Raw genomic sequence first — 27,877 nt, 5'->3', positions numbered from 1 at the left:
ATCCCACACTTCCATACATTAGGTGGAGAAGCATTATTAATCACACTTTGCAGAGTGGAGAGAAACAAATAAATGTTGTATTCTATTCTGTGTAGGTTCTCATACATCACCATAGTACCTGAGTGCCTTCCAGTAGTGCTTAAAACACATCTGTCACATGTTGTTCATTCTCTCATCCTCTCTTGGGGGAGGAGTGTGTGGCCAAGTCTACACTGGGGGCGGAAGGGGGGGAAATTGATCTAAGATACACAATTAAGATATGAAAATAGCGTAGTTGAAGTCAATATATCTTAGATCGAATTAAAATTACTTACTTCACGTCCCTGCGGCATGCCATGGCTCCCCCATCAACTTTGCTTCCGTCTCTCACCGGGCTGGAGTTCAGCAGTTGATGGGAGAGCGATCGGGGATCGATTTATCGTGTCTACTCTACACGCGATAAATCGATCCCTGATTGATCGATCGCTACCAGTCGATACGGCGGGTAGTGTAGATGTACCCTGTGCAGTGGAATGTCTTGTTTTTATAGGGGTTTTTATATATGAAGTACATTGTGATGTATTTCTGATATAAGAGGCAAGGTCAAAGAAATAGACCTAAATGCCAGCAGCCACATCTTAAGTCACCAGCAGAGTCTAGAACACTGGCTCCCACCTCTACAGCCCGTCAGTTCCCTAGACCATGCTACTTACTCTTTGTTCCAGATTGTACTATTCCTTAGTGGATACATGCATAGGAAACTGCTGACATTGGAGGGGAAAGATAGTATTTTACTGGCAGGTCTAACTGTAACTCAGAAACTGCACATTTTCCATTTCATGTCAAACTTTCTAGCCATTAGGATTTATTTAATATATTTGTAATTTGCTGGCCTAGTGGATGAGGCATTGGACTGGGATTCAGGTGATCTGGTTTCAATTCCTGGCTCTGCCACAGAGTTCCTCTGTGACTTCGGGTGAGACACAATTTCTCAGGGCCTTAGCTCCATATCTGCACAATGGAAAGAACAATAACACTTCCTCTTCTCCTGTACTTTGCCTATCTTGCCTATTTAGATTGGAAGCTCTTTCTTTCATTGTTTGTATGGCATCCAGCACAATCTTTGGTAGACCCTCTGGGAACTAATGTAAAATGAATTAATAATAATGTCATCAAAATGCACCTCTACCCTGATATAAGGCTGTCCCCGGGAGCCAAAAAATCTTACCACATTATAGATGAAACTGTGTTATATTGCACTTGCTTTGACCCGCCAGAGTGTGCAGCCCCGCCTCCCTGGGAAGCTGTTTTACCACATTATAAATTTGTGTTATATCGGGTAGCGTTAAATCGGGGTAGAGGTGTATGTTAATAAAATAATGTATTTATTTTCAGCACCATTTCAGCTGATAGCTAATTATTAGAGCTGGTTGAAATTTTCCAAATTTTTAATTTTTCAGTGAAAATAATATTTTTATGCAAGTTTTCATGGAAAATTAATCCCAGCTGACAGTCCGCAACACAGCTGATTAAAAAATTGTGACATTTTGACAAAAAAGATTTGTTCTTTTTTTTTTTTTAAATATGCTCCCATTTTTCTACCAGGAGTACTAATTTTATGTTGAGACTAGATAAGCATCCCCTAAGGCCAATGGCTCACCAGTTTCAATTCTATTCTATTCTATACAGGTTTTTATACCCACCTCATGACCATAGTATTTGAGTGCCTTCCAGTGGTGTACTAAGCAACTGTCACATGTAGTTCATTCTCTCTCATCTTCATCACTCCTTCTCCAGGAGTGGAAGGGAGGGAAACAGTTTGTGAAATGTGGCGTTTTGTTTTGGTAGGGTTTATTTTGAAATGTACATGTTGGTCTGTATTTATGTTAGAGAAGGCAGGTTGAAAAAGTGCACCTTGCACTTGGAATGAAAGCTGGTGAGGTTGGGAATGGTCCTTGGTTCGCGTGCAGTTCATTTCACATTCTCGACTGCCCCCCAAGAAAGTTGTTCCTCCACATATAAGATTTACCCTTATGGTAGAAAGCTCCAGTGTGCCTGAGGAGTGGCGTTGTTAAGCACAGTCTTCATCCTGGAGCTTTAGGGTGTCTTTTAGCTATGCTGGACTCAGGCCATTGAGCGCCTTGAAGATAAAGACCAAGACCTTTAACTTGACTCAATTATGTACTGGAAACCGGAGAGCAGAGCATATGTTTGATGTGCTTGCAGTAGCCAGCGTTGCTTAAGACGCGTGCTGCATTTGTCACATTGTGCACTGCTTCCCACAGAACCGAGCTATTAGAAAACTGCATAAAATGTTCAACAGATGTGTACTGAGCTAATCTGTTCAAGAGAACTGGCCTGGTAGGCAGGGGGGGTGGAGGGGAATACCTAGACCTCTACTTACAGAGGTGCTTGGAGGGAGAGCAAAATAGTCAAAATCTGGCCAGTCGATCTAAGAAGACAGTTTTGTTCAAAGTCAGAAGCTTTTTTCTGATAAAACCTCTTAAATCAACATATAGCTTAATCTCAAATTCTTTTTCTTATTGTAGTTTAGATATAGTGTAAGAAGACAGACACTGGCAGAGATTTACAATATTTAATCTCCAGCACACTATTTATCCAGCATTCATAATTATGTGTGTGTGTGTATATATATATATATATATAAACAGATGTTACATGACTACTGGCTGCTTTGTAAATTCTTAGGACAAATTTTACCCATCAGGAATTTGTTTCTCTGAAGCTCTGCCATCTGCTTAGCCACAGTCGCTATACCCATAATTCCTTCTACGCTCGTTTCAAAATAAAAGGTTTTTTTAAAAAAATCAATACCTCTAACAAGCTGCAATTTAATTAAGAGGATGACAGGTACAGATGAAAGGTAGGAGTTTATTTCTTATCATAATGGTGTTTCTGCCTAGGCTACTGAGCTGCTGTTATTACTGATACCCACACATCCTCTCCTACAAAACTATCTACATAATGAGGACTACGGTCAGCAACATGATACACATTAGCACCTGAGCAAAGGGGAGGAAATGTCACTTTGAGCCACAAGACAGTGAACTGATGGCACAGGAATTCACACCACAAAATTCCCCTTTTTGGCACGCCCCTCCCACACTTGACAGCAGTAGTTCCTTGTTATACCTTGGCCACGGTAGGAGAGACAGGGGAGAATTAAAACATGTGGAGAGAGCTATGTGTAACCCACTGGTGAGTGTATATTACAGTTTTTTCTCTGAGCTGATCTACGGAGGATATGAACGGTTACAGTTCCCAACTACAGAGCTTTAGCTCATCCTTCTAGTCTAAGTCCCTGGTTCAATTCCCGATGCGTCAGCCAAGATGAGGTCTGTCACATAAGTGGTGATTCATCCAGGATTCAAATTGCTGCCTTATGAAATATACGCAAGAGACCAAACAGCCAATGTCAGTCAGGTTTATCAATACGATATAGGAAAAAGGTTCTATATGATACCAGTCTCCTAAGAGCAGTCCTGAGCAGCAATGTTACATTCATCTTACGTAGAAGCCGTGCTCCCCAAAGTTAAATCCCTAAAATCATCTGTTTATACCCTACTTGTTTACCAGTAAAAGGTATGATATACATCACCTGAAACTGGATTCAATTAATCAGCTTTTTACCTGGTTTGTTTCTGACACCGTGGTGTATACCTGTATCTTTTGTTCTGAACCCACGCATTCCAGGTCACAATGAAGCCTTATCTTTGTTCTGGCTACATGCACAGCAGGTACTATGAGGCGTGAAGACACCTCCAACACCTGTACCAGCATAAATAGGTATGTGAAGGTAATTCCCCATCCATTGCTACAAGGAAACAAATACATATCCTGATACTGACAGCTTTCCTATCTACATAACATCAGCTAATGCAAAGTGTTTGGGGATTCTTAGCGTAAGATTATAATCAAGGTACAGGCCAATTTGGGCTATATAACTGCTAAATTAATGCTTAATAATGTGTATACTTAAATGCTTGGATTACATATTGTGGGTAGTATTGTCAGCATAATACATATGTATGCTAGCCAGCGTATATAAGTCAACAGCATCTATAAAGGCACAAACAATTATGCATGAATGTTTTATTTAACCACTGTGTATGTATCCTGAGCTCTAGCCAGTATGCTTTATAAATCTCTAGAACTAAATAAACGATGTTACCAAATGACTTTCTATGCAGAAGTATTTATAAAACCCTAGCTGTGGTTTAAAATGTGCATATATACAAAAATCTCTAAATATGATACTTTATAACTCAATGTTTAAAGACACACACACAAAAATCTATAAGTGAGATAGCAACTACATACTCCACATACACCTTCAGCTACACCCTGTGATGCTGGCAAACCAAGTGCCAGCTCATGCCAAGGTCCTCATGTCTCACTTGAGTACTATCAAATACATAGATGGAATCAGTCTGGTGCACCTGGGTGTTAATATTGTTAAAATAGGTATTAGAGTTATAAAAATGTTTTTAGCGTTTAGACTTTATTGAATGCTTGTAAGTTGCTGCATGTATTAATCTCATTTATAACATCTGTATCCCATATTGTAAGGTAATATTTGATCATCTGCATTGTAAGCCTCTAATTGAGTAAATCACCAGACGAGAGAGAGAGAGACTAATTAGTATGAAATGTTGGCCTCCAACAGAAGGTAGTATGGTTTCAGAGGGGTAGTCGTGTTAGTCTGTATCAGCAAAAACCAGGAGGAGTCCCTGTGGCACCTTAGAGACTAACAAATTTATTATGCCCAAATAAATGTGTTCATCTCTACAGTGCCACAAGGACTCGTATTTTTTAGAAGGTTATGTCCTGCCCCACAAGGAAAACAAATCAATACCAGAGCCAGATAAACTATTGTGGAACATCAAAGTGAACAAAAAACTGATCGTTGATTGCTCTTCCTCTGCCCTCAAACAATGAGGAGACATGCAAGTGAATTCCTTCCATCAGCTGAATATTCAATTAGAAGCAGAAGGGGGGAAGGGATAAAAAAAACCCTAACAAGGTGGAACTACATCAGGGGTTGGCAAACTTTTTGGCCCGAGGGCCACATCGAGGTATGGAAATTGCATGGCGGGCTATGAATGTTCACGAAATTGGGGAGTGGGGTGCAGGAGCAAGTGAGGGCTCTGGCTCGGAGTGTGGGCTCTGGCTGGGGATATGGGCTCTGGGGTGGGGCTGGGGATGAGGAATTGGGGATACAGGAAAGTGCTCCAGGATGGGACCAAGGGGTTTGGAGGACGGGGGAGTGATCAGGGCTGGGCAGGGGGTTGGGGCACGGGAGGGGGTCAGGGGTGCAGCACTTACCTCAAGCAGATCCTAGAAGTAGTGTTATGTCCCCACCTCTGGCTCCTACGCGGAGGTGTGGCCAGGGAGCTCTGCATGATGCCCTGTCCACAGGTGCTGCCCCGCGGCTTCCATTGGCCGTGGTTCCCAGCCAATAGGAGCTGCGGGCGCCGTGCTTGGGGTGAGGGCACAGTGTGGAGTCCCCTGGCTGCCCCTACATGTAAGAGCCAGAGGGGGGAAATGCTGCTGTTTCCAGGAGCTGCATGGAGTGGCCCGACCCCGCTCCCCAGTAGGAGCTCGAGGGCTGAATTAAAACATCTGGAGGACCGGGTGCAGCCCTCGGTCTGTAGTTTGCCCACCCCTGAACTACATCCTTGTGCTGCTTGGACTCTGAGGGGCAAGAATTACTGAGCATAAGCAAAAAAATCCCCAGTGCTTAGCGTGAGGTAGCCCTAAAGGGCATATCGAGCTTGCTTATTATGGAAGCTTCTATTACTTTTTGAAAGTTAAGGTTGGAACTCATTTGTTTACTTGCTTTAACCTTGTAATTAACTCTCGTTTCCTTTTCCTATATAATCAATCTTTAGACAGTTTATTATAAAATTGGCTACAAACATCTTTGGTATGAGAACTCAAGTGCAATTGATCTGAGATAAGTGACTAGTTCTTTGGGAGTGGGAGTAACCTGAATATTGTGGTGACCGTTGGTGTAAGGGACCATCTGTCACAAAGGTATGCTTACCTGGGTGGCAAGACAAATCAGAATACCCCAGGGGACCATCTATGTCCTGGGGCTGTTATAGTGTCTGAGGAGTTTAGACTTTGATAATTGGTTGGTGAAATCTTAGTATAGAGCTCACAGCCATTCTGGGGTTTGTGCCCTGTTTCCTAACAGTCTGCCCTGAGGTTGGTACACTGAACTCCCAAGTGTCAATGCTCAATTTAAAAGTTATAATAGGTATTTTATATTTCAGTCAAGACACGATAGACCTATTCTCCACGTGGTGTAAATCAGGAGTAAGTGTAGTTCCATTGACTTCAGTGAAGCTATGCTGATTTACACCAGCTGACTACTTGGCCTAGGGTATTTATCAGAGAAATAAAGAGGCCAAAGTGGCCAAAGTTCCTTAAAATAAGGCATGCCACTGAGTGAAATAAAACACTAGATGCTACTTGTACATACATTTCTCTTTCTTCTTTTCCATATACCATATGCACACACACATTTCTCTTGACTATGGATTCTCTTTTCATCTTATGAAGTTGAGCAGCAAAATCCCAAAGTTACATTAAAGCACAGTCGCCAAATCTAAACAACAATTATGACCCCTAATTCTGCATTTATTTCCATCCTTTCTGTCTTTCCTTCTAAGGCCCTGTTTCTCCAACTGGCTCTGCAGAGAGTCCATTAACTTCAGTGTACCTCTGAGAGGGTGCAAGGGTCTGTTCACGCAAACCACTTGTAGGATGGGGGCCCAAATTCAGAACACACCTCCTGCTTGGATCCTGGAACAATTTCCCCCTTATAGCCCCTTTCTCAACCTCTGTGCAGACCTGACCCAGAGTGAGCAGAGCCAGTTCAGCATCAACAAAATTCTTCTCAGTACAGTAACACCCATTAAGGGAAGTGAACACAAACACAATATACGATATTTATGGATATACTGCAATCTGGTAAATTACTGAAGGTATTATTTATATAGAACCTTTTGTTCTAGAAAGATCCCTAACTGTCATTTTCCTTGCTGTGCACTGCAATACAATCTAGCTTGTTTCATAGCCAGAAGTGCCTCTCTATCCTTTCGTCTTCCTTTCCTCAGCAGCTCAACTATTTTTTTGAGACACACAGGGTAAGTGTCAACAGGTGTGATGGAGCGTAAAAAGGTATGTGTGCCTGTGTTTCCATAAAAGACTGCATGAGCATGATGTATGGGCAGAGAAGGCATAATTCCTAGCCGAAAACACTGGAACATCTGTCTGCCTTCAGTTTGTTCACCTATAGTAAAGGCTACATATCACCACTAATCCAGCTGTGCAAAGCATTAACATTTAAAAATAAAACATTAGCTTTCGAGGCTACACAAGACAAGATTTTTACTTCTTTGAATTAAGCAGAATGATGCATGTTTGAAATATAAAAAGGAAAAAAAAATTCCTCCCACTCTTTGACCTTGCAGAGGAGATCTTTGCAGATCAGATCAATTATAACATGGCTGAGTTTCATATGAATAGACCAGCATTGCTCAGAAACCTGTTCCACACGATAGCTACAATTGCTGTGGCAATATCAAGCCACTGATTTTCTTAAACCAGACTTCCCATTAATTTCATCAAGGAAGTGACCTAAAAGTAAAGTCGAAAGACCATTGTCACCAGAGCTGGGCAAAATTTTTTGGACAAATAGTTTATTCACAAAAAAAATGCAGTGTCAGGTCAACAAACTATTCAGGACATGAATTCACTAAATTGTTTCAGCCAAACAAATGTTTCAGATTCATAAAACCAGAGGAGGAGGGAATATGGAGCAGGAATTAATTGGAGCAGGAATTGGAACCAAGGTATCCCCCCCTGCCAGCTGAGTGTCCTGACCACCACAGAATCATTCTCATTGACTTTGTCTGTTTCAATTAATATGTAATTGTTTATGCAAAGTGGAACAGCTTCAAAAGGAGAGATTGAGGGTGATCCACTGTAGAATACCTTACTGCCCAGTAGATGGGCACTCGCCTGCATCATGGGAAACTCACCTACAAGTGCCTCCTCTGATCCAGGAAGAGTGGGGATTTGAACTCTTGCCTCCCTCTCTCTAACCATGAGGCTTTTGGGTGGTAGGGGACTTCCTCCACGTTTGTGAAAAGTGTTTCCAAATTTCCTTTACTTTTAATAATAAATAAAATGCAATAATCAACCACTAAAATGCTCAAAATCAAAATGAAATGTTTTGTATGACTCAAATCCATTTTTGTTTGTGTTTTGCTGAAAAAATAAAATTGTTTTGGGTCAATCAAACCAATTTTTTTTCTGGTTTATTCAGCAAGCCAACCAACCAGTAATTCACACAGCTGTAATTGTCACACACACACACTTACAATCGCCTACAGTACCAAAGACAACAATTTTTCACATATTCCTCCAATATTTTCCTGTAGGTACCAAAACAACCCACATCCAATGCTTTCTGTTCTCAAGAACTATCACAAGTTTAGGTGGGATTTTCAAAAACACTCAGTGTTAGCCAGTGGTAAAACTCTCACTTGAATTCAATAAAAGCAGAGCTAGGTCAATGCTGAGAACTCGTGGAAATCTCACCTTTGTGTTTGTTATCCTATCGCGACGCTGGCCCAAGCCCAGAGATCAGTTCTGCTAGTAGTTTATTCTTTCCCTGGCAGGAGGAAAGCCGAGAAGAGGTGTTTCTGGAGACACTAGCTCCAGGCATTCTGCTGCTAATTAATGGACAAAGCTATGGTGCTATAATAACTTCCTACTATTTTCAGCGCTGGCACTGTAATGCCTTTAAACAATCTTTCTGGCTAATTCCAACAGTCTCAGTTCCATTGTCCCTTCAAATTCAAGCCTCACTTCAGTTAAATAAAATGTGCCACTAGTGTAGCTCAGCAGTGAGTATGTGAGAAACAGACAGACAATTGCATTTCCTTACTGTTGAAGCTACAATGTGTGGGAAGAAAAAAAAATGAATAAAATAGTCACATTCCCCCAGATGCCTTTTGAAGACAAGAGATAGATGAGGGGAAACAGTTTATGAGGGCTAGTACAAAAGAATCATGCTGGGCTGTTTTTATTTTATTTTTTTAACATATGACTGTGTTCACATGTTTCAGCACTTCTTATTGGTTTCATAAAATACCTGGTATGATCCAAAGCCCTCAGACCAAATTCCCCTGAGCTTTGAGTGTCCAAAATCCAGACTCAGACTTCTAGGTTTGGCCTCTTCTCTAAAATATATCTGCTTTCTCCTGTTGATTCCCAAATGATGAATTGATTGTAAATTGAATTCAGCTATCCAGTTCATGTCCCTCAAAAACTATTCATCTGGAAGCTGTATAACCATTCCTCTACTCCCTCTGTCCCAGTGAACTCGCCCATTTAATTGGTAATATGAAATTATTTGTTATGTGTGTGGCGCCCTAGTGTCCACATCCAGCGTTGTAGGTGCTGGAGTTGGAAACCATGTATTTGTGGTGTTGTTACTACTTCAAGTCAGGGGGTGCAGCAGCAACCCTAGTCCCAGCACCTATGTCCACATCCTTAATTCCAGCAAGGCATCACTTTCCTTCCCACCATCCACTGGTAAAAGCTGGAAATCGAGACCTATATGGGAGAGAAGTAGTTCTATAATTTCTTCATTCTCTGGACCTCTTTCTAAGGAAAAGCTGCCTTCTTGAACCATCTGTTCATCCAGTTCTCCTCTGTGTGGTTCTCAGAATGCTTCATTTGGAAGATCAGCAGCCCATGGACCACTGATGTGCAATAGACACAACTAGTTTGAGAACCTCTGTGATATGTATTGAAAAGCTTTCTAGGCTGAAAAATGGATGGAAATACAAGCAGTGGGATTTCTTTATAGCCGTTTCTAAAAATTCTGAAGTTGAAGATGTCTTGGGAGCAAGCACGTCCCTAGCAGCATGAAAAATGTTAACACAGATGTTGCACAAACACAGAGCTCTTCAATGGCCACAGTTATTCACTCCAGATGTCCCACTTTCTAGCTGCAAGGTTAGGGTAGTAATAACCTAGCTATTCTTTTCACAGGCAGCATTTCTGTGAGAAATAAAAGCTCAGTGAAAACCTCCACTCACTGTACAAGAGTGGTAAAAAAAAGGCAAACAAAAGTGAAGATGTACAAAGAATGGGATAGAAAATAACAGTGAAAAGTAGTACAATGCCATTATATAAGTCCACCTCACCCAGAATACGTGGTTCAGTTCTTGTCACTCTTTCTCAAAAAAATGTACCAGAAATAAAAGGGGTTCAGGGATAAGCAACCAAAATTATTACAGGCAAAGAAAGATATGTGGGGAAAGACTGAATAGACTGTTCAGTTTAGAGAGGAGACAAATAAGAGGGGACAGGACCAAGGTATACATGAAAATGAATGGTCTAGAGAAAGTAAATTGAGTTCTCCAATCCACCCTCCTTCCACACAAAAACTAGAGAAAGACAATGAGATTGAAAGGCAACAAATTTAAAACTGATAATAGGAAATGCTTTTTAACAGAATAAAACAAAAAACCCAAACCCTCACAACATTAACCTGTGGAACTCATTGACATTTGATATGACTCAAGAGTTTAGCAGAATTCAATAAAGGATAGACATCTATGTTGGATAGTGAGAACATCACAGTTACATTTGATAAGATTTATTTTTATTTTTATTTTTTAAAGAGAGATATAAACTCTCATGCTACAGGGGATAAAACAACCAGTAACAGACAAGGGTTAAAAATAAATTTCCTCTGTTGGAAGGTTATTCCACCACTGTTCACTACAGAGTTTCCTGCAACCTTCTTTGAAGCACCTGGTACTGGCCACCATCAGAGTAGGGTGACCAGATGTCCCAATTTTACAGGGACAGTCGCGATTTTTGAATCTTTTTCTTATATAGGCTCCTATTACCCCCCATCCTCTGTCCCGATTTTTCACATTTGCTGTCTGGGCACCCTACGTCAGAGACAGGCTACTGGACTAAATGGACTACAGATCTGATTCAATCTGGCAATTCCTATCTGACTATATAAAAACATACTAATGTCCTCTATTTCTGTGTTGTGTCCCAATTAAGTTGTTAATTCCTCAGGAATTGGAATACCTCAGTTAATACCTCACTTATTTGTTCAGCAAAGCACTGAGCTCTTCTGTGGCACTGCATAAAGTAGTAAATTAACTGCAGTAAGTCATATGCTTTCCCATTGTCATTAGATCGTCCATGTCTGGATTTCTGGGTTTGAGAGAATTCTAGCCACGGAAGAATCAAGTTGCTAGCCCATAAGTTGCCAGTAATATCTTTGATCTTAGGATGAACTCCTTAGAGAAAAACACAGCTTTTGTGGTAGATTTCTCCATTTTAGGCACAGGCCTCAGCAAGGGATGGTGTATATGCTTCACAACCCTACGAGAAGCCTCAGCAGGCATTTGGTCTCAGAGATACCAATGGGAACACTTGTGGAGTACAGTACTAATCAGCATCAGGGAGAGTGGCAGAATCTGACTCCAAATAATTCACCAGCAACACAACTTTACACAGGAAGAATCTGTAAAGTGGCAAAACTCCATCTTTTTCCCATTTCTACATCTACAAGCAAAGTTGAGAGTCAGCAGTGAACAGGGAAGAAGAGATTAAGGATCTCAAGATATTCTCTCAGTTTTGGTGCATTAATAAAAAAAAAAGAACGAAATTCTGTGACATTCCCACATCAACTGTACAATGCTCCTCTGTGAATCAAACTATCTAGTTTTATTCCAGACATTCTCCCCTTTAGCAAGCAATTCAAGGCCGTACATTCCAAGACCTGATACAAATTCGAAAACAAGACTGAGAGTCGGTTTCATTTTATTGTTTGAAGAAGTTAAATGGGGTGAACAGTAGAGCCTCACAGTAGGAAACAATAGACTTCACTGCCTTGAAACTAATTTGTCAGATATCTACCAGCATTACCTTCAGTGGGAATTGGAGTGCTACAGCACGCAAGTAAGAGACGTTTTTAAATACAGAAAACTGCATTAACATATAATTAATGGTAGGAGTTAAACACGCAACATCATACAAAATTAGAGGAACACATTCCCAATGGGGGGGCTTTAGGACACTATTTATGGCTTGCTTAGCTCATTGCCACTGTGCTTCGGTCTTATAGCCCTCAGGACATGTAAAATCATTAACCACTTTTGAGCCTCTTTTGACCATTGCATCTTACTCTGTAAACTCCCTTTATTCTGCGAGGTTAACAGCATTATTGCTATAATTGAAATCAAGGCTAATGGAGAGCTCTTAAAAAGGAAGAACCACACAGGAGGCTGCTATGATGTAAAATTCCCCAAGCTAAGTTTGGTCTCATTTATTAAAACACCTGCCTAGAGCACACCCGAGGGAAAGGTACCGATATCTCTTCACGCCATCTATATACATGACCTCTAGTGGTCCTCTGTCACAGCTTCCATCATTTACAGCTCCAGAGAGACTGTACAGCAGTCTATGACCTCCAACTCCCTGTATGGTCCTAGGGGAAGACTCCAAATAGGAACCTCTGGGAAGCAGTCTCCTTTCCAAGGGTGACTCCTAGATGTATTTTGCTGCTCCATGAGAATTTGATGTAGTTCACCCTGTCTACAATTGCCAGAAAACTATGTCAGCCCCTTGCTAGCAAAAATGAGCCCTAAACACTTATAACAGGCTAATGTGAGTGTGGAGCACTGCCTCTGCTGGGTATAATCAGAACTGCTCACTTGTGTGTCATAGGCTCTGTAGTGCTATCAACTACAGGAGAGTCTTCTTTTGTACAAATAATAGGAACTTGTGCTTTTAAAGCAGACAGATCTGAGTTCTATCCTTACAGTTACCAGAGAGTTCTGAAAGGGCCCTGTATGCAGCATTGTGAAGTGCTAGATGGGCACAGACTGGGTACAGGCTGTTTCTGCTGACATAGCTGGAACTTAACAGGGTCCATAAGGCAGATCTCTTAGAGACTGCAGGAAACCTGCAGATCTGGGAGACTGCACTGCAATCACCAGCTGTGACTTCTAGCAGCAGATGTTAACTTTCACTCATAAATTCTGGTGGCTTCTTGGATCCTCATAGGACTTGGATTTTTTTAGGCCCAAGGGATACTATACTGAGTGCATACATTTGTTTTCAAGTCAGCAGGACTCTGCAAATTAAATCTAAAATGGTACAACAGCACTAAAAATCTGAGTCCTCGGTTTCCTCAGATGCTCTGATCTGCTGGCTAAATTACTTGCGCAATCTAGGACACTCTTGTGGCTATAATTTTCTCTCCTCGCTTCTTCTATGCAGTGTGCAACTGCAGTCCTCATTAGGCGTCTCTCTGTCATTCTTAAAAGCACTCTCAGCTTCCATGTTCTACTCCAGTTCTTTCCCAGCTTTCCTCTTCCACACCTATTAGCTCTCAGCTTCCTCTTTCATGCTCTGCTACCTGGGAAACCTCAGATACAGTGGGATTTTATTTTAAAGCTAAAAAAAGATAATCTGCCCAGTAAGACTCCATAAGCTGCCTTGAAATGAAACCTCAGCTCTTCAGATCATTCCCATCCTCTGTTTGCTCCCTCACTGAGGCCTGGTCTACACTACGCGTTTAAACCGAATTTAGCAGCGTTAAACCGAATTAACCTTGCACCTGTCCACACAACAAAGCCCTTTATATCGATATAAAGGGCTCTTTAAACCGATTTCTGTACTCCTCTCCGATGAGGGGAGTAGCGCTGAAATTGGTATTGCCATGTCGGATTAGGGTTAGTGTGGCCGCAATTCGATGGTATTGGCCTCTGGGCGGTATCCCACAGTGCACCATTGTGACCACTCTGGAAAGCAATCTGAACTCAGATGCACTGGCCAGGTAGACAGGAAAAGCCCCGCGAATTTTTGAATTTCATTTCCTGTTTGCCCAGCGTGGAGCTCTGATCAGCACGGGTGGTGATGCAGTCCCAAATCCAAAAAGAGCTCCAGCATGGACCGTATGGGAGATACTGGATCTGATAGCTATATGGGGAGACAAATCTGTTCTATCAGAGCTCCGTTACAGAAGACGAAATGCCAAAGCATTTGAAAAAATCTCCAGGCTATGATAGACAGAGGCCACAGCAGGGACTCAGCACAGTACTGCACGACTAGCGTAACAGAAAGCCAAAGAATCAAATGGATGCTCATGGAGGGAGGGAGGGGGTACTGAGGATTCCAGCTATCCCACAGTCCCCACAGTCTCTAAAAAGCATTTGCATTCTTGGCTGAGCTCCCAATGCCTGAAGGGTCAAAAACATTGTCCGGGGTGGTTCAGGATATATCTCGTCAATTTACTCCCCCCCCACATGAAAGAAAAGGGGAAAAAAAATCATTTCTCGTCTTTTTTCAATGTCACCGTATGTCTACTGCATGCTGCTGGTAGACGAGGTGCTGCGGCGCTGAACAGCAGCATCCCCTCCCCTCCTTTCCTGATGGCAGACGGTGCAAAATGGTGGAAAACCGTCCTTATCATCCCGTGAGTGCTCCTGGCTGGCCTCGGTGAGGTCAGCCGGGGGCCCCTGGGTAAAAATGGGAATGACTCCTGGTCATTCCCGGCAGATGGTACAAAAGGTTTGGTAATCGTCCTCATCAAAGCAGCTGGAGGCTGAGATCCATCAGCCCCCCCGCCCTTTCATGTCTAAAGAAAAGATTCTGTACTCCCTGGACTATCATAGCAGCAGGAGGCTGCACTCCTCTCCCCCTCACCCTTTAATGTCCTGCCTGGACTATCATAGCAGCTGGAGGCTGCCTCCCCCTCATTTTATCTCGCTAAAAAGTTAGTGTTTCTTATTCCTGCATTCTTTATTACTTCATCACACAAATGGGGGGGACACTGCCACGGTAGCCCAGGAGGGTTGGGGGAGGAGGGAAGCAACGGGTGGGGTTGTTGCAGGGGCACCCCCTAGAATAGCATGCAGCTCATCATTTTTGCGGGATTTCTGGGGCTCTGACACGGAGCGGCTGTGCTCTCTGGTTCTCTAGTACACTTGCCCCATATTCTAGGCAGGACTGACTCTATTTTTAGACAAAACGTAAAGAAGGGAATGACCCGGGGAGTCATTCCAGGCATTCCCATTTTTGTCCATGCGCCCCCGGCCGACCTCAGCAAGGCCAGCCAGGAGCACCCATGACAGCAGCAGATGGTCCAAAAGGATTGATAACCGTCATTGCCAATTTCCAATTGCAAACGGTGCAAAATGACTGATAACCATCATCTCATCGCTAATTTACAATGGCAGACGGTGCAATAGGGATGGAACCATCTCTGCTACCTTGCAAAGGCAAATGAATGCTGCTGTGTAGCACTACAGTACCGCCTCTGTCAGCAGCATCCAGTACACATACGGTGACAGTGACAAAAGGCAAAACAGGCTCCATGGTTGCCATGCTACAGTGTCTGCCAGGGCAATCCAGGGGAAAAAGGGCGCGAAATGATTGTCTGCTGTTGCTTTCACGGAGGAAGGATTGAGTGACGACACATACCCAGAATCACCCGCAACACTGTTTTTGCACCATCATGCATTGGGATCTCAACCCAGAATTCCAATGGGCGGGGGAGACTGCGGGAACTATGGGATAGCTACAGAATAACTACCCACAGTGCAACGCTCTGGAAATCGACGCTAGCCTCGGTACATGGACACACACCGCCGAATTAATGTGCTTAGTGTGGCCGCGTGCACTTGACTTTATACAATCTGTTTTAAAAAACTGGTTTCTGTAAAATCGGAATAATCCTGTAGTGTAGACATACCCTTAGAAACATGGGACTTTACACCAATTAAAATACTCTGTGCCAAGCAGCAACAATGATCCATATCCCACAGTTCCTCACGCCAATTAGAGATGCCCTTTTATATGTTCCATCTCATTCTGAGTATTTCATTATCTCCTCTGAATGGTCTATGCACAAATACAGGAACATATTGCCTTAATATTTAAGTTTATATCCTCTTCTGTCAAATGGAATAACTCTAGATCTCCTTAAGGCCAGATATTGGCTTAATACATTTAGAGACCATTATGATCATGTAGTCTGACCTATGTAACAGAGGCCATGGAATCTCAGCCAGCAATACCGGCTTCAAGCCAGAACAAGACCAACTGAGTTAGAGAGATTTTAAAAATCAAAACATCCAAACCTGATTGGCCAGTTTGTGGTTTGTGCTGGGGGGCCATCATCGCAGTATGTGAGCACCTTCCGTTGACAAAGAACCAGTGTGGCATCAAATCAAACACAGATCCCTTCAAACAAAGCCCCACAGATTCTATTGCAAAGATGGTCAGTAATCCTGAAGAGATGGCTTTGGGCCTGGACTATGCTGATGTTTATTACAATGGTACCTAAGGACCCACCAAGAATGGGGCCCCATTGTGCTCCACAGTCCCAGCCTTGGAGACCTTACAGACAAAATAGACAGAGATGGGATGGGGGAGGGGTAAAGACACAGGCAAAGGGAACAATATGATGGCAGCAGTTCCTTTATTTGGTGGGTTTGGTTCAGAGGAAAGAAAAGTGAAGGGAGATGGTACACTGAAGGGAAGAAGGTGAGAGAGGCAGGGCAGGGGAAGGGGGCAGACATGGAAGGAAGTGGAGTTGAAGAGATGGGGTGGGAGAAAGAGGGATGGAGCAAACAGCCAATCAGCACAGAGCAGAGAAAGTCCAGTCAAAACCACAGAATGTCCAAAGGTCCCAACTTTGGCTGCTTCTGCTGGATAGAGTCTGTGGCTGGTTCTTCTCCAGGTGTCCTAGGTCAAGACCTGTCAACAAACTGAAGGGGAACCCCTACTAACTTGCCCACCTCTGCGTGCGGGCATGATTTGGCCAACTTAGCTGATTCAAAATTGGTAGCTTCTAGCCATAATGTGACTATCGCAGTCACAGTCTGTAAGTGCATACATGGGGAACAGAAATCTGATAGCAGAGAGCTTCTCAAACAATCAGAGAAAGGTATAACACGATCAGCTGGCTGGAAGTCATAGCTAGACCAACTTCAGAGTGGACCTACGGCTTCATTTTTAACAGCAAGGGTAATTAATCTTTGGAACAAAGCACCTAGGGTTGTGATGGAGTCTCCATCATTGGCAATTTTTGAATCAAAATTGGATGTTTTTCTAAAAGATCTGCTGTAGCTCAAACAGGAAGTGATCCAGGGAAATTCTATGGCCTGTTCTATAGAGGAAGTCAGTCTGGATTATCACTATGGTGCCTTCTGACCTCAATTTATGAATCTTTGAATTTAGTGCATGCCAGGGAATAAAAGCATAATTTGATTTTCAAATGCTTTCAAATGAAGCCATTCCCCCTCCACCTCCACAGCCAAAAGGTTTCTAACTATGTTTGGAAAAACAATAATTTCTAAAGGAAATCCTATTATTTGACTACCAAGAAAAATCCTGATAAAATTTAACATGGCCAAACTTTCATACCGTCCAAATAGGTTTCTGTAACAGAAACCCACCGAGAGCCCCTCCACTTTTTAATCATAGCAGGCACCATTATTTAGCTTGCAGTAGAGAAGCACCTTGTGCTCCTGTAATACCCAGAGCTAGCTTACCAACTGCTATTTATTTGGATCAAAGACAAGTACTACATATGTTCACAATTTGAACATTTTCTTAAACAATGTGCTCAGAAAAGGAAATAAACGTAGCTTCAAAACAGAGTGGTAGAGAACAAAACTGAAAATCCTAAATGTTTTTCTGCTCAGCCAGGGGCTCTCAAATTTTTTCATAGCATGGACTATATCTGAGTGGATTATCTTGTGGACACCTCTACCTCATTTCTGGGTGGGCCGACTATCTCCTCTCCCATTTGCAATTGAAGGGACCACCTCCATCCACTTGTAGTCTCATGGACCACATGCTCTTCCATTTGGACCCAAACTACTTCAGGTTCTTTTCTATTTATAAGAGGGTTTTTTTTTAAATCTCCCTATCTCCAACATCCTAGTTCTTTTATCAATCTCTGGATCCCCATGAATCTACAGTGGTGGTTGAGTGATTATATACTTCATTGACTTTCTCTTTCCTGGGTGTGGGTTGGTTTCCTGACCCAGGGCCACAGAAGGGCATGCAGAGATACTAAATGTAAGTGTCTGAGTCTAGTATATTTTATTTACATACACACATACTCTTTCTCATTTGTTAATATCATCCCAGATCTTTAGAATGCCAAAGGATTTCCTGCACAAGAGTGCATTCTATTGAATAACAGTGAGTTGCACACACTCTGCCCACAGGCCAGGAGGAAATTTGAGGCTACCGGAATAAATATATTATATAAAACAGGCTGCCTGACGATGTGGGGTGGTATACGGGTTTGCTTGGTGTGAAGACAGTACGATTCCATAACTCACACGTTACCTTGAAGGAGTGCTATGAAACCATTACACAACACCACTGTGTATTCTATGTACACCACAGAAGGTACACACGTGCTTTAAAGAGTTTTTTAGCATTGTTGAGGCTGTGTTTCATAACATTCTTTCATAACACTGGCAGGATGGGAGGAGAGAAGCGAGTAGTCAGGGGAAGGCAGAGAACTACACCCACCATCTTCACACAGGGCTCTCAAGCAGTCGCGTGTCTGAGCCAGTCCAGCAGTTCCTTCACACCCTTGTGCTCCTGCGCCGTACAACAGAAACTGCAGCTATTCGCCCAAGGCAGCTGGCAGTGCAGAGCCAGACAATGCCCTCGCATAGGAGCTCACTGGGAGAGCATGCAAGAAGCCTCCTCTCACACTTTGCACAGGCTTGCCACAGTCCCAGTCCCTGTCCCTGGGCCTGGAGAAGCACAGAGACCACTTCTGAATTAGCCTTGGTGATGCACATCCCCAGCCTCTGGGTGCAGCGAGGAGGGAGGGCACAGACCTGCTTCACTCTGACAGACCACAGGCCGGGCACACCATGGGGAGCGCTGCGGGCAGCGGCTTCCAAAAGGCTGCACAACAGAAAGTTCCACGAAGGACTGTGCCTCCCTCCATGGTAGTTCACCTCTGCACCACCCTGTACCCTGGTCTGTACTGGCCCAAATAAGCCAAAATGTGGAGCAGCAACGCCAGCAACCCAGGTAAACAGCCCCCACTTTAGCACCTCCACAGAAGGTTCTAGTTTCTACTAGGTTTTACCTTGTTCCTTGTCATTTAAAAGTCACTAAAGTTCTTATGACATTTGTGAAGTCTTGTGCAATAACACACATAAGCCGTGGGGATTGTTCCATTCTCCCGAAGACACAACAGCGAAAAGCATCATCTTCCATTTGCTTTCAGCACCACATGAGCTGCAAATGATGAACACATAATACAGCCCATGAAAGCAAAGGTTCTTTTTCTCTGCTTGTGTGGCCAGAGAAGAGAGGAGTTTCATGCGATGGTGAATGAGAGCTCTAAAGTGGATATATATGACAGAATGAAAGACTTGAAGCTTCTCTAATAGCTAATGTTGCTAATTAAAACTATTTTGGAAGAACTGAGACTAGCACATTATTCACCCAGCTATATGCTATAAATAAGAGACACAAACTGACGTGAATAGCTTTCATATGTCAGCTGAATAAATAGATTTGATTGTGCCTTTTAAAATAGCATATCCAGACATACAAAGTAGAGAACTGAGAATTGCTAGGATATTCTCCTTTATCAAACAGCAATTATTTATTATACTGTTTGCGCTATGCCGTATCATTTCTCGCTCTTGTTTTCCAATTTTTTTTTTTCATCTTAAATCAGGGCTGTTTATACTCTTTCACAGGATGTGTTTAGTTGAGGATCTAGGCGACAATGCAGCAGTGTATGAGACATCTACGTTATTGAGACTGGTGATATCAAATGTACCTACTAAAGAGTATCATAGGATGGAATAATAGATCTGGAGAAAAATAAACTAGGCTACTGAAAAATAGATACACTGGTTTCTTTCTTTCCAGCAGCAATTAGAAAGGGCACTCAAAATGCAACATGTCTATTACAGAGAATATTCACAGAATATTTATTGTCAGCAAATGCTCATTAAAAAAACCCCAAAGCTAAAACCCTTGAGAACATCTGCTGACATTAGCAATCCTGTCATCCTCAGTGAACACCCCAGAAATGACTTTTACCATCAACAACAAGTTTACAAAGTGATTTGTTTGTTTTAAATAGAATTACCTCCGTCCTGTATGAAAAATTCCTTCCAACCATGAAGACTAGATCCCACTCACAGCCACCATGTCTTGCTCACTGTTTAAACCAAAACAAATGAACACCAATTAGAAAATGACATTTACTAATCCAGAGTTCTGATGAACTTGAAGTCATACACATACCCTACTACAAAATCAAGATTTAGGGTCAGCTATCACATAGGAGGTTGCAGGAGGCTACTCAAGTTCTATAGACATATCAATGTTACCATATACCTAAGATAAGAACACTGCAATTGCAATATTCTTAAGAAATAGTGTATAAATAACTGTACCTTATTTAAGAGCGCAAAAATATTTGGCTAGAATTTACCCTTAATAATACAGTGTTTGTCCTTATTTTCCCCCCATTTCCCTCTGTAACTAAACAGTATTCCCTAGGCCAGTGGTTCCCAACCTTTTTCCATACCAGGACTCCTCTCTTTGCCCCTCCAAACCCTCCTTCCCTCTAACCCAGACTTCTCTTCCATTTAGCAACATAGTTAGAGCTTTGTGGATGCGATCCCTTGACCTTTGTTTGGGTTCTCCACACTGAAAAACCATGCCCTGGGGATTCCTTATACTTCAGCAGGCCGTCCTCTGCCAAGGGAGAAAGAGCTGGCTGAAGGGCAAGCGAGATGAGCATAAGGAGCTACAGACGAGGCCCATCTGAGCTCTGGTTCTCTCTTCTCCCTCCCCAAAACTGTGTTCCACTGTCTCCTCTGCCCCCTCCACTGATCATAAGTGCTTGGAGAATAGGAGCAACAAAAGGCTGCAAGAGCAAATGCTCCCCTGTCACTGAACTCTTTGTTCTGGTTCAGACAGCTCATTCCTTATTAGGCCTGGTCTACACTACACGTTTAAACCGATTTTAGCAGCGTTAAACTGATTTAACGGCTCACCCGTCCACACTACGAGGCCCTTTATATCAATATCAAGGGCTCTTTAAATCGGTTTCTGTACTCCTCCCCAACGAGAGGAGTAGCGCTAAAATCAGTATTACCATATTGGATTAGGGTTAGTGTGGCCGCAAATTGACGGTATTGGCCTCTGGGTGGTATACCACAGTGCACCACTGTGACCGCTCTGGACAGCAATCTGAACTCGGATGCACTGGCCAGGTAAACAGGAAAAGCCCTGCAAACTTTTGAATTACATTTCCTGTTTGCCCAGCGTGGAGCTCTGATCAGCACGGGTGGCGATGCAGTCCTAAATCCAAAAAGAGCTCCAGCATGGACTGTACGGGAGTTACTGGATCTGATCGCTGTATGGGGAGACAAATCTGTTCTATCAGAGCTCCGTTACAGAAGATGAAATGCCAAAGCGTTTGAAAAAAATCTCCAGGCTACACAGTGCTGCATGACAAGCATAACGGAAAGCCAAAGAATCAAATGGACGCTCATGGAGGAAGGGAGGGTGTACTGAGGACTCCAGCTATCCCACAGTCCCCAGCAGTCTCCGAAAAGTATTTGCATTCTTGGCTGAGCTCCCAATGCCTGTAGGGTCAAACACATTGTCCAGCATGGTTCAGGGTATAGCTCGACAATTTACTCCCTCCCCCACACATGAAAGAAAAGGGAAAGAAATCGTTTCTTGACTTTTTTCAACGTCACTCTATGTCTACTGAATGCTGGTGGTAGACACGATGCTGCAGCAGTGAAGAGCAGTATCCGTTCTTCTCCCCTCCCCGGTGGCAGACGGTACAATATGACTGCTATCCGTCGTCACCATCAGCCCGTGAGTGCTCCTGGCTGGCCTCAGGTAAGGCTGGCCGGGGGCGCCTGGGTAAAAATAGGAATGATTCCTGGTCATTCCCAGTAGATGGCACAGAACGGCTGGTAACCGTCCCCATCATAGCAGCTGGGGGCTGAGCTCCATCAGCCCCCTCCCTTTAATGTGTAAAGAAAAGATTCTGTACTGCCTGGACTATCATAGCAGCGGGATGCTGGGCTCCTCTCGCCCGCACCACTTAATGTCCTGCCTGGACTGTCATAGCAGCGGGAGGCTGCCTCCCCCTCATTTTATCTCACTAACAAGTTCTTTATAACTTCATGACACAAATGGGGGGGAAACTGCCACGGTAGCCCAGGAAGGTTGGGGGACGAGGGAAGCAACGGATGGGGTTGTTGCAGGGGCACCCCACGTGAATGGCATACAGCTCATCATTTCTGCAGGATCTGACACGGAGCAGCTGTGCTCTCTGATACACTGGTTCTCTAGTACACTTGCCCCATATTCTAGGCAGGACTGACTCTATTTTTAGAAACCATAAAGGAGGGATTGACTCGAGGAGTCATTCCCATTTTTGCCTTTGCGCCCCTGGCCAACCTCAGCCGGGGGCACCCATGATAGCAGCAGACAGTACAGAATGACAGATAACCGTCATCTTATTGCCAATTTACAATGGCAGCAGACGGTACAGAACGACTGATAACCGTCTCTGCTACCATGCAAAAGCAAACGAATGCTGCTGTGTAGCGCAGCAGTACCGCCTCTGTCAGCAGCATCCAGTACACATACGGTGACAGTAAAAAAAAAAGCTGAACGGGCTCCATGGTTGCCATGCTATGGCGTCTGCCAGGGAAATCCAGGGAAAAAGGGCGCAAAATGATTGTCTGCTGTTGTTTTCCCGGAAGAAGGAATGAGTGATGACATTTACCCAGAACCACCCGCAACAATGATTTTTGCCCCATCAAGCACTGGGATCTCAACCCAGACTTCCAAGGGGCGGGGGAGACTGCGGGAACTATGGAATAGCTATGGAATAGCTACCCACAGTGCAACGCTCCGGAAATTGACGCTAGCCTCGGACCATGGACGCACACTGCCAAATTAATGTGCTTAGTGTGGCCGCGTGCACTCGACTTTATACGATCTGTTTTACAAAACCAGTTTATGTAAAATCAGACTAATCCCATAGTGTAGACGTACCCTTAGACAAGCACTGACCAGAGTATGCAGAACCTTTCACCAGAGCAAGATGGCAGGTAACTAAGTCTTTGTCGACTTAGAAAGCTTTAATTATAGCAGTGACATTAAAGCAACATAATCAACTGAGTGCGGATGGAGTTATACATGTGTTTATATTGTTACCACTTTTTCTTACGGGAAGGAGAAGAAGATATACCGGGATAAGGCACTTTTAGAATAGTATAACTGTGTCCCCATTAGGCGTTGTACTCATATAAATACCTCATAATAAAAAAAAAATCACACTGACAGAGTTATGCTGGTACAAAAACTGTGTGAAGAACAGACCTAGGTACAGGGAATATTGCAAATACTGTTGCATGCTGGGAGTTTTCATTGAATTTCACTGGGAGTTGGGGAGCTAATTAGGCTCCTTTGAGATGCACAGTCATAACATCACCTAGGCTGTGTCTATACTTGCAGGTTCTGGTCCTTTAAGTGTAAGCTGAAATTATTTTTTTTAAAACATAACCTTTAGGGAGTGAGAGCAGGCACAAAAAAGAAGCAATAGATGGGAAGGACAGAGGGGATCTAATTCCAACAGTGTTGTTTTTCAAAATGATTCTAAGAATGATATTGCGAGGTTCAATGTCTCTCAAGGAATCTATATTACATATGCTCCATTTACAATGTTCTTCCCACCCTGCCCAGCTTCTAGTTCTGCAGGCTCAACCTGGGATCTAAAAGACAAGCTGTAGTCTTTCTGGCTTCCATACCACCACCAGCAATATGAAGATTCTACAATCAGAATGTAGTTAACATTTCTGTTGCTAAAACAATAGACACAGTAGAACGTAGTTCAACCTCCAGATGTGCGTATACTTAAGTATAAACCTTATTTTCCTTGCAAAAGCAAGCAGATGTGACTGAATACACAAAGGGGACAAGATGCCATTTTAAAACAAAGTCACTTTGCTTGCCAGACCTGTACTTGAAATTAAGAGCTTTGAGAATCCTGGACAGAGATGTTTTCTGACTGGCAGTCAGTGATGTCATACCCAGGTCAATTACAGAAAGTAATGCCTGTATTTACCTTAAAAAAAAATAATTCTCTCTCTGAAATTGCAGTAAGACACTCCAGACATCCCATTTCCAAGGGATTTACACTGCACTTTTCAGGTAGTTAAAAGTTGCTGAGCCTTTTGACCTTGTGCCTCCAAACTTTACTGGAGCATTATCACACAGGAATGCACTGCTTGTCATGTGTGTCTTACTGCTTAAAAAAAGGTTGGCCATTCAGCAATCTGATCTGCTGACAACAGGTTCATCTGGCATGAATGGTTACAAGAAAATAACATATATGTAATAAATTACACTATTCATTAGTTTATGATTTCATCTGGGAAATGGGATACATAAATAAAATTAAGAAACACTAGGGAAAAAGTATGTCAGGCTGGAATAAAGGCATTTCTCAGGTCATTGCCTTAAACATAGACATTTCATGCTAGGATAATGCTTACATAAGAAAAGTAAATCTTTGAACATTACAAATCTGAAGTCACTAGAGCTAATCATCACACCAGATGAGACCCTGGTTTGCTTTATCATAATAGTGTTCAACATATAATGAAAATTAGGCAAGGCGAAAATTGATACCAAGAGCTCTTTTTAATAGCTAAGAAGTTAACACTATTAAATTGGAAATCAATATATCAAGGTTCCAAGTATTGATCAACAGAGCAGAGGTCTTTGGGCTCTTGCCTCCGTGGAATGAATACCTTACAATCATTAGAGAAATTGTACCTCTACAAATATTTGTACATCTGCATTCGTTTATCTTGCATGATTAAATACAGACTGCTTGTTCTTCCTCTTTATCCTCTAGGGAAATTTATCATCAAAATTATTGTATAGTAGTCATTACTCTATCTTCACTTAAAACCTGCTCTACATATTATTTTGGGCTGAAAAAAATGTAGCTATGCATAGTATTTCCTAGAACAGTCTTAATCATTACATATAAAAGATTGCTATATGGCAGCTTACACCGCATTAGAGAGAAATAAAGTGGAAGGCCATATCTAAATGTTACAATTCTTATTCGGCTTTTGTTCCACAAATCATAACAATGCAACATTTCAATTCCTTAAAAGCTTTCCCTCACTAATTATGGAGACTCAGGGTTTTAGCCACCTGCTCAGAAAGGGACACCTAGTGGCTTCTGTCTGATTTAGCTGGATAGTAGGGCAAGTAGGTGGCAAACAGAAGAAAGCTAGAAGGCAGCTTGCAATTAATTCAGAGGTAGGTAGGTGCCTTAAATCAATTTTACAGGGACCACATTCAGCTGCAAAAGCCAGGCTCGTAAACAAAAAGATAAAATATATTTTGTTATCTTTGTTTGTTTGTTTAGGACAAAGAAAGAACAACAGAAAGGGAGAGGAAGCAAGGTCTGGGGATTAAGTGAGTCAGATGATCTGGTCTTGATTCCCAGCTCTGCCAATGATTTGCTGTGTGACCTTGGGCAAGTGATTAGACTACTCTCTGCCTAGTTTACACATGTGTAAATTGGGGATAATATGCTTTGCTCACAGTGATGCCTAAGGCTAGATTAATTAAGGTTTATAAAGTGTTTTGAGATCCTTGACTAGAATAATGCAAAGTATTATTATGATTTTAAAAGAAATGATGAATAGAGTATATAAAAAGATTAATAACTTCCCTTCTGAGCTTCTGGGAAAAGATTTTTAATATTAATCTGAAACTAAGGGTACAGTCATTCTTGAAACGCAGAACCCTAACAGCGAGGACAGAAGGAATTCTTGAAGACACCACAGCGAAGCGAGACTCACCGGTGCGGCACCTCCTGCTGGTTATCCTGGGAATTAGCTCTTGTCCAGCCCAGAGTGCCCTCTGCAGCTGGAGTCTCGCCTGCGGCTGGCCCCATGTCCCTACCGGACCCCGGTGCCCTTTACCTTGGGGTGCTGCCCCAGCAGTACCCCACCATGCTCTGGGTCTCCCCTCCCAGGGGAACCCCCAACCCTCTCACCCATCTTGCCTCAGTGGCTACTGCCAGTCATCATCTAGCCCCTGCTCACAGGGACAGACTGCAGTCTGTCATGGTCAGTCATCATTGGCAAGGAGGTGGACTAGCTGCCTCTGCCTAACCCCGGGCTGCACCTCTGCAACCCCAGTACCTCTGTAGGCCTTTGCCAAGGCCTGCAGCCTGGAGTTTTACCAGGCTGGAGCTCCCCAGCTTCCTTGCCCTATTCCCCAGCACTGCTCCAGCTTCAGGTACCGTATGTTCCCCGGCAGCTAGGCCCTCTCCCTCCAGGGCTGGAGAGAGACTCCTTCAGCTTCTGGCCCCGAGCCCTCTTCTCAGGGCCAGCTGGGCCCTAATGGAGCTGGCCCCAGCTGTGGCTGCTACTCCAATCCGCCTAGCTTGACTGCTTTTCCCCTGTTCTCCAGGTGGGGCAGCCGCCCCACTACACACACACGTATTATGATTGATGAATATGTCTAGAGTAAGATAAGGCCCACTGCAGATGTGCCATATGCTAAATTCCTATTGGCTTCATGAATAAATAAGGGCTGCAGGAATTAACCCATAGGGTCATTAATAAACAGAATGTGCAACGTCCATTAACTAGTTATAACTCTGCATCTTTGAAAAGGACGCGGAGGAAGGAAGGTAACATGAGGAGGAGGATGCTGAGCTTAAGCTAATCTCTCAGTCACTGGGACCTGGAAGTGTCCTGCAACCTGACAAATGATGAGAGGTAGAGGTCAAGGTCGAGATCAGTTGCTTCCTTTTCCTTGATTTCATCATTAGACTTAAGGCATACAAATTAGTCTTCATTTTTTTTCCTTTAAACCACTGATAATTTGTATACAAAGACACCAGATGTGATGGGTTGGATCACAGAACCCGCCTTGGGAGCTGCCAACTGATGTGCCAAGACTACCTCTGCTCCTGTTTTCCCAGCCAGCTCAAGACTCCAGCACCCTGTCTTGCTGAGCCAGGCACTCCTGTCTGCTCCAACAAAGACCCAGGGTCTGAATTACTTGCCCCAAAACTGCAGGTTTACCTGAAAGCAGCTCACAGAAGTGTTCCTGTCTCTAACACTCAGATGCCCAACTCCCAATGGGGTCTAAACCCAAATAAATCTGTTTTACCTTGTATAAAGCTTATGCAGGGTAAATTCATAAATTGTTCGCCCGCTATAAAACTGATAGAGATGCACAGCTGTTTGCTCCCCCCAGGTATTAACACATACTCTGAGTTAATTAATAAGTAAAAAGTGATTAAATGTAAGATTTAAGTGGTTCCAAGTAGTAACAGACAGTACAAAGTAAGTCACCAAGCAAAATAAAATAAAATATGCAAATCTATGTCTAATCAAACTGAATACAGATAATCTCACCCTCAGAGATGCTTCAGTAAGTTTTTTCCTCAGACTGGACACCTTCCAGGCCTGGGCACAATTCTTTCCCCTGGTACAGCTCTTGTTCCAGCTCAAGTGGTAGTTAGGGGATTCTTCATGATGGCTCTTCTCTCTCCTCTTTGTTCTGTTCAACCTCTTTATACATCTTTTGCATAAGGCAGGAACCCTTTGTCCCTCTCTGGGTTTCCACCCCCTCCTTCTCCATGGAAGGACACCAGGTTAAAGACCGATTCCAGTTCAGGTGACATGATCACACGTCATGCAAGACTTCATTGCCCAATTGCCAGCACACACATATACAG

General features: G+C 43.1%; 1 protein-coding gene across 8 annotated transcripts in view; it reads right to left on the bottom strand.

The window, feature by feature from the left end:
- The window catches only part of DAB1 (DAB adaptor protein 1), a 718,429-nt gene that overhangs the window by 353,483 nt on the left and 337,069 nt on the right, over nucleotides 1-27,877 (bottom strand). For 7 of the 8 annotated variants that reach the window (XM_050962010.1, XM_050962016.1, XM_050962017.1 and 4 more), the window contains exon 2: nucleotides 20,207-20,278. The exons of the other annotated variant lie outside the window; for it this stretch is intronic. The gene's annotated coding sequence lies outside the window, so the exon portion shown is untranslated. The remainder of the gene's footprint in view (nucleotides 1-20,206; nucleotides 20,279-27,877) is intronic. 8 annotated transcript variants of the gene reach the window in all.

Source organism: Gopherus flavomarginatus, chromosome 7 (assembly GCF_025201925.1).
Source record: "Gopherus flavomarginatus isolate rGopFla2 chromosome 7, rGopFla2.mat.asm, whole genome shotgun sequence".
Classification (NCBI taxonomy): Eukaryota; Metazoa; Chordata; order Testudines; family Testudinidae; genus Gopherus; species Gopherus flavomarginatus.
The sequence above is the reverse complement of the archived record's forward strand: the minus strand, read 5'-3'. Positions and strand labels throughout refer to the sequence as shown.